Here is a 15417-nt window from a genome sequence, read left to right as displayed (position 1 = left end):
GTTCATCTTTGGTGTAGAATTTACTTTTCTATTTTAATTTGTATCATTTGGGAAGAAATAATGAGAGGTTGATATGCAGTTAGTTACATTCTATAATCTACCCAAAAATCTTTTGGGAAGAAATAATGAGAGGTTGATATGCAGTTAGTTACATTCTATAATCTACCCAAAAATCTCCAGAGTGTAACTCAAACTTGTTGGCCAGCTAAAAAAAAAAAATTAAATTAGTTCACCCTTGTGCAATTTCTCTCTTTATCCTTGAATATACATCAAAACAGATTTTGAAAAAAACACAGATTCACAAATATGGAGAACAATCTGGTGACAACCAGAGGGAGGGAGATTGGGAGACTGGGAGAAAGAGGTGAAGGGTTAAAGAAGTACAAATTAGTAGTTGATAGATGGACATGGTGTTGGGGAGCACAGCACAGGGAATGTAGTCAGCTGTAATATAATGGCTAGGTGTAGAGCCAGAGGGGTGATAGAGTAATCGGAGGGATCGTTTCATAAACTATATAAAGGTCTAACCAATGTGCTGTATACCTGAAACCAATAATAAAAATTTTTTAAAAGTAATAGGTAAATACATGAGAAAAGCAGGGCTCTTTCATCTTTAAAGCGATTTGGATGACATACCTATAAATATAAATTATTATCATATCTTCTGATTGAGATCTTACCCTCAAAGAGGTTTGCTTGTAGAAAAAGTAAAGGAAGGAGCTCATGCTGTGGAGTGTGTTCTTCTGGGTGCAATAAATGTTTGAGAAAGTTAATCTGAATAGAGATCAGATGTAAAAGAGACAGAGATTTACAGCTTTGTGGCGCATGCTTACCTTGATGTTTGATTTCTGTACTGAACATTTTCTTATTTCTTTGAGGCCAATGCAATTTTTTTAAAGAACTCATAGAAGGCTTGTCTCACTTGTTTGTTTCTCAGAATGTAAATGAATGGGTTCAACATAGGAGCGATGGACGTCAGTAGCACTGTCACACTCTTATCAGTAGTCACTGATTCCTTTGCTGAAGGCTTGATGGAGATGAAGACACAGCTTCCCTAGTGATGGAAACTACAATGTTGTGAGAAGAACAGGTAGAAAAGGCCCTTTTCCTTTGTTGAGAAGAAGGGAATTTTAGAATGGTCTTGATAATGTGTATGTAGGACAGAACAACATACACAAGCATCAGAATGAAGGTCAGCACAGCACAATCAATAACCAGCTTTTCTATGAGCCATGTGTCTGAACATGAAATCTTCAAGACAGGAGATGCTTTGCAGTAAAAATAATCAATGACATTTGAGTCACAGAATTTCAAATTGGTAAAAAAAAAAAAAAAAGGAAGTAGTGGGAATATGATCAACAAGCCAGCCTTCCAAACAACAGAGGACAAGCCTCTTGCAGACTCTGCTGCTCGTGATGGTCACATAATGCAGGGGTTTGCAGATGGCCACATAGCGGTCATAGGACATGGCAGCCACGAGAAAAAATTCTGTTACTCCGAAGACATCCACAAAAATAGCTCAAATGATACAAGTAGTATATGTAATTGACCTGTCACCTGTTGCTATGTTGTACAAATATCTAGGGATACAAGCAGATGTAAATGAAATTTCTAATAAGGCAAAATTCTGTAGGAAAATGTACATGGGTGTTTTAAGGTGGGAGTCCACTAAAGTGAGGGTTATGTTGGTCAGATTCCCAGTTATACTCAACATGTACACAAGAAATAGAAATATAAAAATTGGAATTTCAAGTTGAGGGTCATTGGTTAGTCCTAGCAGGATGAAAGTTGTTATTGTGTGGTTTTTCATCTCTGAATTTCATTCAATTTCATGTAAAATTTAGATATATCCCATTTGAATAGAGTGGCATCAAAGCCAGATAGCAATAAACAGTGAGTACTAGAGACAGCAAACTAATTCACATGGAGTTTGCTCTATAAATTAGTAATTGATATTACCAGTGCTCTGTTGGCCTTTGCCATTGAACTATTTATTTTATTGTTTTGGCAGTTTCATGATAGATTTTAAAACATAGTTTTAAAAGTTCTACGGTCCCATTTTTGTTTTTTATTTCACAGTTTTATTCTATACCTAAGACTGAATTTTCTCATGTGGGCAGACTACAACCCATGAGATGTGATTCAACACAAATTCTGATTTGTTCTTATGTCTAAGATTTCTTTTTCAAAGGTGAATACTTAAATTTAATAATTCATTTCATATCTGTCCATGAAGATTTGGTCATGATAAAATATAAGTATGTTACCACCAATCTGGGCTCAACTCACAGGCTCTGTTGATCCATCTGTAACTTGTATTGTGTTTTGCCACTTTGATCAAATGTGTCTATGTTGATTGTTTTATTTTTTAACATGTAAATTAAACATTGTTGGATGACTCCTCTGACTCTCTTTATGTTTCTCTGCCAGTGTGTAATTTGCACTCAGAATCCACTGGATGTACAATACAGAGAGTATTATATTTTATTTATTTTTTCAATTAAGTTTATTGAGGTAACATTGGTTAATAATTACACAATTTTCAAGTTACACATTTGTATATTTTATTGTGTGTTTTCAGTCCAGTTTCCTTCATATATTTATCCCATTTACCCACTTCACCCTCCACTTACCTCCCTATATTGACCCCTTTACCCCGTCTACCTCGCCCTTCCTCACCCACGCCTATCCTCTGGTAACCACTACTCTATAGTCCATGTCCATGAGTCTCTATTTGTTTATCCTGTTCTTTTGTTGCTTTTAGGTTTATATCCCACATATAAGTGATATGTGATTTTCAACTTTTTCTATCTGGCTTATTTCGCTCAGCATGATTATCTCAAGGTCCATACATGTTGTCACAAATGGCAGTATTTCATCTCTTCTTATGGCTGAGTAATATTCCATCGTATATATGTACCACAACTTCTTTAGCCAATCGTCTATCGTGTCCTGGCCACTGTGAATACTGCTGCTATGAACATTGGTGTGCAAAATTCTTTTTGGATCTAGGTCCTCAATTCTTTGGGATAAATACCCAGTAGAGGGATTGCTGGATCATATGGTAGAACAATTCTTAGTTTTTTGAGGAAACTTCATATTGTTTTCCATAGTGGCTCTACCAATTTGCAATCTCACCAGCAGTGTCTGAGGGTTCATTTTTCTCTGCATACTCTCCTAAATTGTTATTACTTGTCCTGTTGATAATAGCTATTCTAACAGGTGTGAGATGGTATCTCATCGTGGTTTTGATTTGCATTCTCCTAAAAGCTAGCGATGTTGAGCATCTTTTCAAATATTTATTGGCCATTTCTAGGTGCTCTAGGGAGAAGTATCTGTTCAGGTCCTCTGTCCATTTTTTGATTGGGTCATTTGCTTTTTTGTTGTTATTGAGTCATATGAGTTCTTTGTATATTTTGGATATTAGGCCCTTATCAGAGGCATTGCTTGCAAATATATTTTCCTATTCGGATGATTGTCTCTTTACCTTGCTAACGGTATCTTTTGCTGAGCAGAAGCTTTTTAGTTTGATGTAGTCCCATTCATTTATTTTAGCTTTTACTTCCCTTGCCTTTGAGATCAAATTCATAAAATCCTCTTTACGTCCAAGGTCCTTGAGTTTTGTTCCTATGTTTTCTTCTATGTTTTTTATTGTTTCAGGTCTTATATTCAGATCTTTAATCCATTTTGAGTTAATTTTGGTGTGTGGTGATAGACAACAGTCAAGTTTCATTCTTTAGCAGGTGATTTTCCAGTATTCCCAGCACCATTTATTAAAGAGGCATTCCTTTATCCGCTGTATGTTTTTGGCTTTTTGGTCGAAAATTATTTGCCTGTATAAATATAGGTTTACTTCTGGACTCTCGATTCTGTTCCACTGGTCTGCATGTCTGTTTTCCTGCCAATACTATGCCATTTTGATTACTGTCACTTTGTAGTATAATTTGAAGTCGGGCAGAGTGATGCCTCAGCCTCGCTCTTTTTTCTCAAGATGGTTTTGGCAATTCAGGGTCTTTTGTACTTCCATACAAATCTGATGACTTTTTGTTCTATTTCTTTAAAAAATGCTTATGGGATTTTGATGGAGATTGCATTAAATCTGTATAATGATTTAGGTAATATGGTCATTTTAACTATGTTGATTCTTCCAATCCAAGAACATGGCATATCTTTCCATTTCTTTGTATCTTCTTCGATTTCTTTTAATAGAGTCTTGTAGTTGTTATTATATAGGGCCTTCACATGTTTTGTTAAATTTATTCCTAGGTATTTTATTCTTTTTGGCGCAATTGCAAAAGGAATTATTTTTTCCACTTCTTTTTCTGATACTTCACTATTAGAGTATAGGAACCCTATGGATTTTTGAACATTGATTTTGTATCTAGAAACTTTACTGTATTTGCTTATTGTTTCTAGTAGTGTCCTTATGGAGTCTTTAGAGTTTTCTACATAGAAAATCATGTTATCCACAAATAGTGACAGTTTGACTTCTTCATTTCCTTTTTGGATGTCTTTGATATCTTTCTCTTGCCTGACTGCACTTGCTACGACCTCCAATGTTATGCTGAATAACAGTGGCGATAATGGACAGCCTTGCTTTGTTCCTGATCTTAGCGGGAGGGTTTCAGTTTTTCACCATTAAGTATAATGTTGGCTGAGGGTTTGTCATATATGGCCTTTATTGTGCTAAGGTACTTTCCAAATTTTTTAAGTGTTTGGATCATAAATGGATGCTGTATCTTGTCGAAGGCTTTTTCTGCATCGACTGAAATGATCATATGATTCTTATTTTTAATTTGTTTATGTGTATGTTGAGCCATCCCTGTGCCTCTGGGATGATGCCCACTTGTTCGTGGTGTATAATCTGTTTAATATGTTGCTGTATTTGGTTTGCTAGTATCTAAATTAGGATTTTTGCATCTGCTTTCATGAGAGATATTGATTGGTATAGTTTTCTTTTTTTGTGTTATCTTTACCAGGTTTTGGTATCAGGGTGATATTGGCCTCATAAAATGAGTTGGGAAATATTGCCCCCTGTTTGATTTTTTGGAAGAGTTTAAGGAGAATAGGTTTTAAATCTTCTTTAAATGTTTGGTGGAATTCACTGGTGTAGCCATCTGGTCCTGGACTTTTACTTTTTGGTAGGATTTCGATGATTGTTTCAATTTCCAGAATGCTGATCAGTCTATTTAGATTTTCCAGTTCTTCTTGATTCAGTCTAGGAAGGTTGTATTTTTCTAAGTCCTGGTCCATTTCTTCTAGTTTATTATATTTGGTGTTATATACTTTTTCCTAGTATTCTTCTGGGATCCTTTGTATTTCTGCAGTGGCTGTCGTAATTTCCCCTCTTTCATCCCTGATTTTTTATTTTTGTCCTTTCTCCTTTTTCTTAGTGAGTCTAGCCAGGATTTTGTCAATTTTATTAACTTTCTCGAAGAACCAGCTCTTTGTTGCATTTTTTTCTTTTTCTTTTTTTGTTTCAACTTCATTTATTTCTGTTCTAATTTTGATTATTCCTCTTCTACTGACTTTAAGCTTCATTTGTTCTTTTATTTCTAGTTTTTTAAGATGAAGCATTAGGTTGTTTATTTGGGCTCCTTCATATTTTTGGAGAAAAGTCTGTAATGATATGAATCTTCTTCTTATGATAGCTTTCGCTGTGTCACAAAAATTTGATATGTTCTACTATCATTATCATTTGTTTCTATTTAGCTCTTGTTCTCTCTTTATTTCGACTCTGACCCCGTTATTTTTCAGTAGCATGTTGTTCAATCTCCATGTATTTGTGGTTCTTCCTGATTTCTTTTTGCAGTTGATCTCTAGTTTCAAAGTAGTATAATCAGAGAATATGGTTGGTATAATTTCAACCCTCTTATATTTGTTGAGACTATTTCTGTGTCCCAGTATGTGGTTGATTCTTGAGAATGTTCCATGTGCACTAGAGCAGAATGTATAAGCAGCTGTTTTGGGATGTAAGGCTCTGTTAATGTCAATTATGTCAGTTGATCTAATGTGTCATTTATGGATGTTATTTCCTTATTGATTTTCTGTTTGAATGATCTGTCTATATCTGACAGTGGGGTATTTAGGTCACCAACTATTGTGTTTTGGTCTGTTTCTCCCTTTAGTTCTTGCTTTTGGGGGGGGTTCTACAATTGGGAGCATAGATATTAATAAGTGTTATGTCTTCTTGGTGGATGATTCCCTTTATCACTATGAAGTGTCCCTCAGTATCTTTCTTTACTTTCTTTTTTTGAAGTCTATTTTGTCTGATATTAGTACCACTACTCCTGCTTTTCTCTGAAAGCCATTTGCTTGAAATATCATTTTCCACCCTTTCACTTTTAGTCTATGTTTGTCTTGGGAGCTGAGGTGTGTCTCCGAAGGCAGCATATGATTGGGTTTTGTTTCTTGATCCATTCTGCAACTCTGTGCCTTTTCATTGGTGAGTTCAGTCCATTTACATTTAGAGTGATTATTGAAATATGAAGTCTTCTTATAGCCATTTTATCTTTTGCTTTCTGGTAGCTCACTGTTTTCATTGCTTCCTTGTTCTTGTGTTTCTGTTTTCTTTATTTTGGTTTGCTTCTGTGGGTTATTTTGGTTTCCCTATGGTTCTTCTTGTTTTATGTTATATACTTCAGTTCTGAATCTTCTGTGTGTGGTTACCATTACAAATATATAGAGGATAGTTATATATACCTATACATATGTATATGTATTTAATACGCACGCGTCACACGCCACACACACACACACACACACACACACACACACACACACACACACACAGAGTCATCCATTTTCTTCTGCGCATGCCTTATCTCCATTCCCCTTTCCGAATTTGGATCTTTGATTCCTCCCCTTTTCAGTCATTGTTATCTCATTTTGTCCCTATGAATGCTGAATGTTCATTATTATCTTGTTATAAAAATTCTCTTCTTCTTATATAAGCTTATAATGCCTTGTTCTTAGTAAGGATTATACTATTCTGCTTATATTTGTCTGATAGTCACTTTATTCCTAATTATGTTTTTTTTTCTTTGTCATTTTGTTTAAGGTGATCTGACCAATTTCAGTATTGCCTGTAGTGCAGGCCTTGTAGTAGAGAAGTTCCTCAGTTTTTGTATGTTTGGAAAGATCTTCATTTCTCCTTCATATCTAAAGGTGAGTTTAGCTGGATACATTATTCTAGGCTGGTAGTTCATATCACTTAATAATTTAAATATTTGATTCTATTCCTTTCTGGCTTGTAAAGTTTGCATTAAGTCCAAGGATAATCTAATGGATTTTCATTTATACATTACCGTTTTCTTCTCCTTGGCTGCCCTGAGAATTCTGTCTTTGTCATTGATTTTTTAAATTTTAATGTGTCTTGGTGAAGGCATTTTTGGATTGAGATGATTGGGTGTTCTGTTGACTTCTTGAATTCCAACCTCGAGCTCATTCCTTAAATTTGGGAAATCTCATCAAGTATTTGCCTGAAAATGCTTTCTAGTCCCTGCTCCTTTTCCTTGTTTTCAATAATGCTCCTTATTTTTATGCTTCCTCTCCTGATGGTATCAGTTAGTTCTTGAATTTCTCTTTCATTATTTTTCATTCTTCAGTTTCTCTCCTCTTCCTTTTGATTTATTTCTAGATTTCTATCTTCAATATCACTGATCTTTTCCTCCATTTGGTTGACTCCATTTCCCAAGCTTGCTATTTCATTTTTCAAAACTTACAGTGTGTTTTTCATCTCCAGAAGTTCTATTCGATTCTTTTTGGGGATTTCAATCTCTTTGCTCTGCTCATATAGGTGTTTTTTCAATTCCTGAAATTGTTGATATGACTCGTTTTGGAACTCACTGAGTTTTTTCAGAAGTACCACCCTGAATTCTCTGTCATTTAAATTATCTATTTCTATGTCTATAAGCTTATTTTCTGGAGATTTTTCTCTTTCTTTCTGAGATGCCTTGTTACTTTGGTTGTTCATGGTGTTTAATGGACTATTTTCCACCTGGGTATTAATGGAAATGTATTTTGCATTTTTTCCAGAAAGAAGATTTATTATATAAAGATCTCTCTTTTGCCTGCTGCAAAGGAGGTGCTTTTCTGTTGGTTTCCAGTAGGTGGCATCTAAGCTTCTTGGATCTCTGCTTTATATATAGCTTTAAAAATGTCTTTTTATTTTCTGATAGATATTTAATCAGGCTCGCTACCCTCAGTTTCAGTCCCTGTCAGTGTTAGCAACAGTTTCCATTGTGTTTGCTCAGATTTCCCTGGGGCTCCGCAGTGATCTGTCTTGGAGAGTTTGGATGGAGGGGCCATCTGGGTTGGATAATGGAGGCTGCGGCTCAGCCTCAGTTTTCCAACTGCGGACGGTAAAAATCAACTATTTTCTGCCATCCCATTTCTCTGCTTTCTCCCCTGATGACTGGGCCCTGATGTGGAACTCACAGCTATCCTAGGCAGGGCTGTTCAGGGAACTCTCCTCTCCCCGTCCTCCTACAGGGAGCTCCGGAGGTTGCAAGAGGCAGTTTCTTTATTTCTCCAAGTCCACTGCCTGACACCCAGGGTTCTGACCTGTGATAGCTCTTATGCACAGATCGCACGCTCAGACATGCTGATGTGCAGTTTGGGTGTTTTTTGTTGAGTTTTAGATGATCAGCTTATTGTTGTTTCAAGAAGAGAGATCTGGGAACTTCTCTCACTCTGCCATGTTTCTGAATTTATTCCCAGAGAGTATTTTAATGCACAGTTTAGTTGTTACATGTGAAGAAATGTGTGCCCCGAGGATGTACAGCTGGGGTAAAAGAAAACATATCTTTTATGCTTTCATTCTGTTTAGTTATAAATATGGAAGCTCTAAAACCTTTCCATCAGTATTACTAAGTTCAAAGTCAAATTTAAAATACTAAATATATTCTCCATGCACATGTCTTTGTTGTCTCCCTTAGTCTTAGCCTTAGTGGCAGCAGCATGGATCAAGAGCAGACCTTTAGTAGCGAGATATCTATTGTTCACTAATTGCATTTCTGCCTATGTCTGTATGACCTTTGACAAGTTTCCCATCCTATCAGGCCTTCAGTTCCTTTATCGGTAAAATCAGGAGATAATGATAGTATCTACTTTATATAGCTAAAACAATTAGAAAAGATAGTACATTTATAATAAAGGATTCTACTGATTCCTTTGTATGTATGTATTTCATATGTTGCGGCTGTTATTTTCTGGATTCTTACAGATGCTTCATGTGATGCGAACTCAAAACCACAAAATTCCAAGTGAGGCTTATGCTCTGTGTTACACCTATGTCTACCTTTCTATTCCATGTTCCTTATAATAATAAGAGTGAAATCTGTTTGTAGATAATTTGCTGTGTGATAGTTCTTGTAGTAAGCACTGCACATTGATCATCTGTCTGAAAAAATAATCCTCTTCTTCTCCCACATTCCGTCTTTACTTCCCAGTCTCCCAAACTATCAGATAAAATTAACATTTGCCAATTTCACTTTTGGCAGCACTTCTACTGGAAAGTCTTGTGAAACTCTTGTCTATGTTAACTGGTCCTCATTTGTGCTCCCATAGCAAATAATTGTTACTTCCATTTTAGCACTTCCTATGTGAAAGTGAGTTTTTGCAATCAAAGACTGTTGTCTTTTTTATTGGGATAGTTACAAAACTAACATTCTTAGACTTATTGTCAATGGTAAGATATATTGTTATGTAAATACATATATTTCTTACTCTTTGTCCTACACATTTAAACTTATCTTTTGTCCTACTGGGTTTCATCTTGAAATTGCTTTGTCATTGATTTTACTTACTTAAATTTTCTATGTACTCATATTTAACGTTGTGGATTTTTTTTTTTTTTGTATTTGAAACAAAAGTTTTGCTAGTGAATAAAGTCATGCATACCATCCAACAATCACCTCCTTGCTTATATTATTACTTTTCATACTGGCCAGTATGTTAACTGGCATCTCTTTCTTGCTTTAGCTGTCAAGCAAATAAATAGTTGTATCTTTCTTTGTGGTCAATTTTTGCTTTCTTGAGGAAATCTATCAGTAAGATATTTAAACTAGATTAAAGGAACTTGCATACTTAAATATATAATTTTTTCACTTGATATTCATCTTAAAATATACAAATATTTTACATCTATAAGATAAATGCATGTATTTTAATTCCACTTAATTGCAATCCACTGTATTTGTGTAACTCCAGTTTCTAAATCCCTCTTTATTTTTGTAAGTTGTTATTTCAAAATTTCACCTATATTGAAATAGCTTTGTGAATGTACCACAAATTTTAAATCAGTTTCCAGCACACATTTATATATCTGTTTTCTATGTTTGTTGCAATGTCTACAAAAAGCATCTTTTTATAAACATTATTGCATGATTTTATAATAATTCCAGAAAACAAAATCTTAAGGAAAACAAAGATAGTACTTTAGAACTTTTGTATACACTCACCCAGGTATGATTTATAAAATTTCTATCACACTTTTTTTCAACTCACTGTGTGACAGTGTGACTTCATCCACACTGAAATGACTGCAATGAATCATATGCCTTTTTCTAAGATTATTGACAATTTTATTTACTGTAAGTTTTGGTGCCATTGAATCCCAGCTCACACTTTACTCAGTGAAATACTTATCTGTTCAGTCTACATTTAAGGCTTTCATCTTTGTCCTATGCAGATAAAGACTTTTCCTCAAAACACTTACCATTTTTGTTTCTTTAGTGCACATTTAATTGACTGATTGGTTGATTGATTGATTGGTTGATTGACTGATTCGTTTATTGCCTATTTTGCTGCTTTTTTTTAATTAAAAACCCTAAGAAGGCATTCCAGGATTTGAGTCTATTGTGTAAATAAATAGAAAGCAATTTGCTTTTCAATTCTGTAGCAAAACTCACTTAACTTGGTGCATGATTGGTTGTCATTTGTTCCTTTAAAACGGTCAGTTCCTTTAGAGATTAGAGTACGATCATCTCTTATTGTATGATTAGTTACTATAGTTAAACCTCAACATTTACTGTCACATCATTGGAAAAGAGAGATGACAGTGATTTTTTGAAGACACTAACATTCCTAAGAACTGTGGGCACAAACAAATATCTCCAATAGATCATTTTAACTTAAGGGAAGGATACTCTGTTTGGCCTTCCTTACTTCCTTAATCCATTACTACTCAATCCAGTGGCTCCTAGAGCTTTACATGGTAACATGCTCTTTTCTGGCCCCTCAAGGTGGTAGCACTTATGCCAAAATTATCTTAACTTATTCCATTCATTAGTGCTAGTTTTCAAAAGGCAACATTTAAGAAAATAGTTTACATCTTTCAAAGATTTTTATATTTTAAAAAGTATAAGGATAACTAATTTTGTCAACATTATGATATAAATTGTCATACCAGGTAATATTAATGTAGATACACTTTTTTTTCTCTTTAGAGAGGAAAATGAGGGTATGGCAGAGATAACTTCTCATTGCATATAAATTCACATAATCTTTATGTAAACTGTAAAAAGCAGCATTCAAAATTACAACTCAGAAAAACTTGTGGATCTTTATACAATAATTCAAATATTAATTACATCTGATTTTGGTAAATCACATGTAATCAGCTTCTCAAAGAAAATCAACCTATAGATTTACCCAGGATGAAGTAGATGAAATTACTACTGTACTTACTCTTCTGAGAGTTAATAATAGCTTCAGCTGATCCTTTAACAACCAGAATCCTATGGGTGCATTTGAGAAGAAGGATCTCTTAGAAAATGTTTGTGTGGAATTTACTTTGCTCTCAGCTTATGACTCCACTTACCCTGACTGGTTATCTGGGAGGGCCTAGGACTCTGAGTTTTTTCATCTTCAACACCCTTGAGAAGATTTTCAAACAAAGAGCTTCATGCTTAGGAAGTATTTTCTAGCTCCCTCTTAGCAGAAAGTAAAATATTGTTAAACTATTTTCTCCTCTTGTTTTGAAATAATTGATATGATGCCTTCTCTGGATAGGACAAGAGGCTTTTACACCAGTAAGATTTATATCTGATTTATTTGCTAAACCTCGAACTAAATAATAAACATCTGGGTCCTTGGTGATTCAGGTTCAAATGTCACTAATGAGTCTCCTTTCTAATGAATGTAGGCAAAAATCCTTAAAGATGCAGCAGTGGGTGCAGTGTCCTTAGAGATACTAATGTGCAATAATATCAACAAGCACAGGTTAAAAGAAAATAGTAGAAAATCAGATGGTCAAGAAGTAGTCCACCTTTCCTGTTTTTCCTGTTTCCCATCTATGGAAGCTGAAACATTACAATTCTACCCACCTGCTCCTTTTTCTCAACCATTTAGAAAGATAAAAAATTTAAAAAACTTAGAAAACTCAATGCAAGTAATATTTTTTAATATTTTAAAGAAATGCATAAATATTTATGAATACTTAAAAAATAAAAATACTATTTCCATCTCCCTTTTCAGTACTTCTTAATGTTGGTCATATATGAATTCATGTAAAGATAGTATACCTTTTTAAAATTTAAATTTATAAGGTACTAACAGTATATGAATTTCAGGTATACAATTTTATAATACAACACCTGTATACTCTATTGTGTACTCACCACCTGAGTTCTAGTCTCTTTCTGTCACCTTTTATTTGACCCTCCTTTACTCTCTTTATCCTAATTAATGTAAAGATATATTTCTCTTTCACAATACACTTACTTATCAATGCTATTCTACATAATTTTTACATCAAGATGTTTAGATTTCTTTTACACAATAAACAATTGTTTGGTTGATCACCTTTGCTTTTATTTCTCCATATTATTTTCTATTAAATCTTGTAGTATACGCTCTAGTAATTTCTTGAGATGTGGGTTGTAAATGGTAATTTTTTCTTTCACCTTAAGTATTAGAGAAAGGGAGAAAAAAAAGAGAGAGAAGAAGAAAGAGAAGGGATTTTATAATATAGATTCAAAGCATATAAAGCAAAACTTAACAGAACTAAAAGAAAAAATAAACACTCTTAAAAATTTTAACACAATTTTCTCAGTTATGACAAGAGGAGCAAACCAAAAATAAGAATGGAGATGATCTGAAAAACTTGACATTATGGATACACTCAAACACAAATCCCCATATTGCTGATTATACATTCTTTGCAAGTGTAAATGTAACATTTACTAAAAGAGTCCATATGTAAGGCGATAATGAAAGGCTCATTAATTTTCAAAGAATTAAAATATTACAGAATATAATTTCTGACTATAGTGGAATCATTGTTTGAAGGATTACTTTAAAAGTAAAATCATTAGTACAAAGAAATTACATGTAACTGAAGTTTTAGGCCATGACTACTTCACTTCCTGCTATCAGGGATAACTTTAAATCATAGAGATAAAAATATTTATTATTCTTATCTTTAAAGATATCTAGATTTCTTTAATCCTTCATAGTAAAATGTGTACATATTCATTGATCACATTCATTTAGAACCAATGGAAAAGTATAAGAAAGGAAAATCTTTTAGTCACATTACACCCATCCTTATTAATATCTTATTGTATTTATTTATAACCTGTTTGTACCTATGTAATTATGTAATACTGTTATTTATATTTTATAAAATTAATATTATCTTGTAAATATCATTTGACATTTTCCTCACTTAACCTCACTTCATCCATTCAGCAGTTTCTAAAGCACTTACAGTGTATTTTTCTCATGTCATTAAACAGTGTTCAGAAACACAATTTTAGTTGCTCATCATATCCCATCATGTAAGGAAGAAAATTATAAAGTTAATACTGCTAATACTGAACATCAAGGTTGCTTTCATTTATTATATAATAATCTCTTAGTAGGCACTTTTGTATGTAAATCTTTTTGTCTTCACCATCTTAATCTCACATTAAGAACTAGTTAAACAAGAAATATTGAATAAAGGACTTCCTATACTTATCAATAAACTAGTTTTTTATAAAATGTGTCCTGTCTTTGAATCCTACCATTTATAAGTGAGAATCTCTGATTCCCAAAGCCTTGGAGATTTAGGAGTTATTATCTGGAGAATGATTTTTCATATTTTTGACTGACAAAATAATCCTAACTGATAATTGTTTCATTGGTGTTTTTCTTATAAGTAAGGTAGGAGCATCATTTTATTTTAAGTGGTCATTTCAGTAAAATTCATCATGCTGTATTTTGCTGACCTTATAATATTTTAAATGAATGATAAACATGTACGTATTTCACATTTTTAGGTGTTATTTGACTGAATGCACCAGTAAAAGAATAATTAACATCAGATGCTCTAAGTCCTAGAATGTGGTCTAACCTAATTAACATCACTATAATTATTATGTATTCTTTTATGACTGAGTCAGTCCAAGGGATGGACTGGAAAAGTCCAATGTAGAGATAATTAAGCATTTAGCAGAGTGTTTGAAATGGATGCTTCCCCTTTGAAGTTATTTCTAAACTTCATGTTTTAAGAGTATATGAAAGAGGGAGATATACATTTTGATATCATTTTTGCCCCCCTCATTATACCATGGCAGTGACTTCACTCTCCAGGTGAGTACATAACTGGTGTAATCTTTCATTCTGATCTCTTCCAGGAACACTACTCAAGATCATGTTCAGATTCATAATCATGTTATAAAGAACAAAGTGGCAACTCACAGGTTACTTTTTTCAAATTTTCTCTGAACATGAAGGTACATCATAGACTCAGATTTTCTAGCAGAAAGATGTGAACTCACTGCCTTTCCCCAGGGATGACAGCTTTTATACAACTTCCACAGTTCCAGTTCCCAAACCTTTAGGCCCATGAATGACAAATATTTCATATTTACTTTCTGATGGTTCTTCATCACTTTTTAGGAAATGTAACCCCAAGTTTCTTTTTGCATCTGAGATCACAGCATGCTAGTGGCTATAACTTTGTGTTAACTTTGGCCTACTGTTAAACCCCACAAGCTCTTCTAGATAAGAGTGCCTGCAAATGCAAGGTACTATGCAGTGGCATAGAGAATAGCACCTTCTGCTTTTGTCATCTCCAAATCTAAAATGTAATCTTATGGGAGTTGCTTTCTCTCATTAAACTATTAAATAATATTTCCCTCAATACCGTGGCTGAAAGAATGGACAATGAATGAGAAATAAATGCTGGCAGCACTCCCTAGCTGTGGAAGTGAAAGTGGCCTGATCTCTCTGTGCAAAGAAAACAGTTGTTATATAAATTTTCATTAACAGAAACAGAATGTGCTTTGTTGTTTTATCTGCTTAAATGCACAGAGGACAACCAAGAAAACAAACAAAAATGTCCTTGTGTCCCTATTCAAACCACTAATGAATCTACAGTGAAATTAACTTTGGCAAAAAAGAAAGAAAGAAAGAGAGAGAGAAGGA

At 33.9% G+C, this 15417-nt stretch overlaps 1 pseudogene; it reads right to left on the bottom strand.

Moving 5' to 3' along the window:
• Positions 1-865: 865 nt before the first annotated feature.
• LOC120596757 (olfactory receptor 6C2-like) lies at positions 866-1810 on the bottom strand (annotated as a pseudogene).
• Positions 1811-15417: the final 13607 nt, after the last annotated feature.

Source organism: Pteropus medius, unplaced genomic scaffold (genome assembly GCF_902729225.1).
Source record: "Pteropus medius unplaced genomic scaffold, Ma_sr-lr_union100, whole genome shotgun sequence".
Lineage (NCBI taxonomy): Eukaryota > Metazoa > Chordata > Mammalia > Chiroptera > Pteropodidae > Pteropus > Pteropus medius.
Note: the sequence above shows the minus strand (reverse complement) of the source record. Positions and strands in the feature narration are given on the sequence as shown.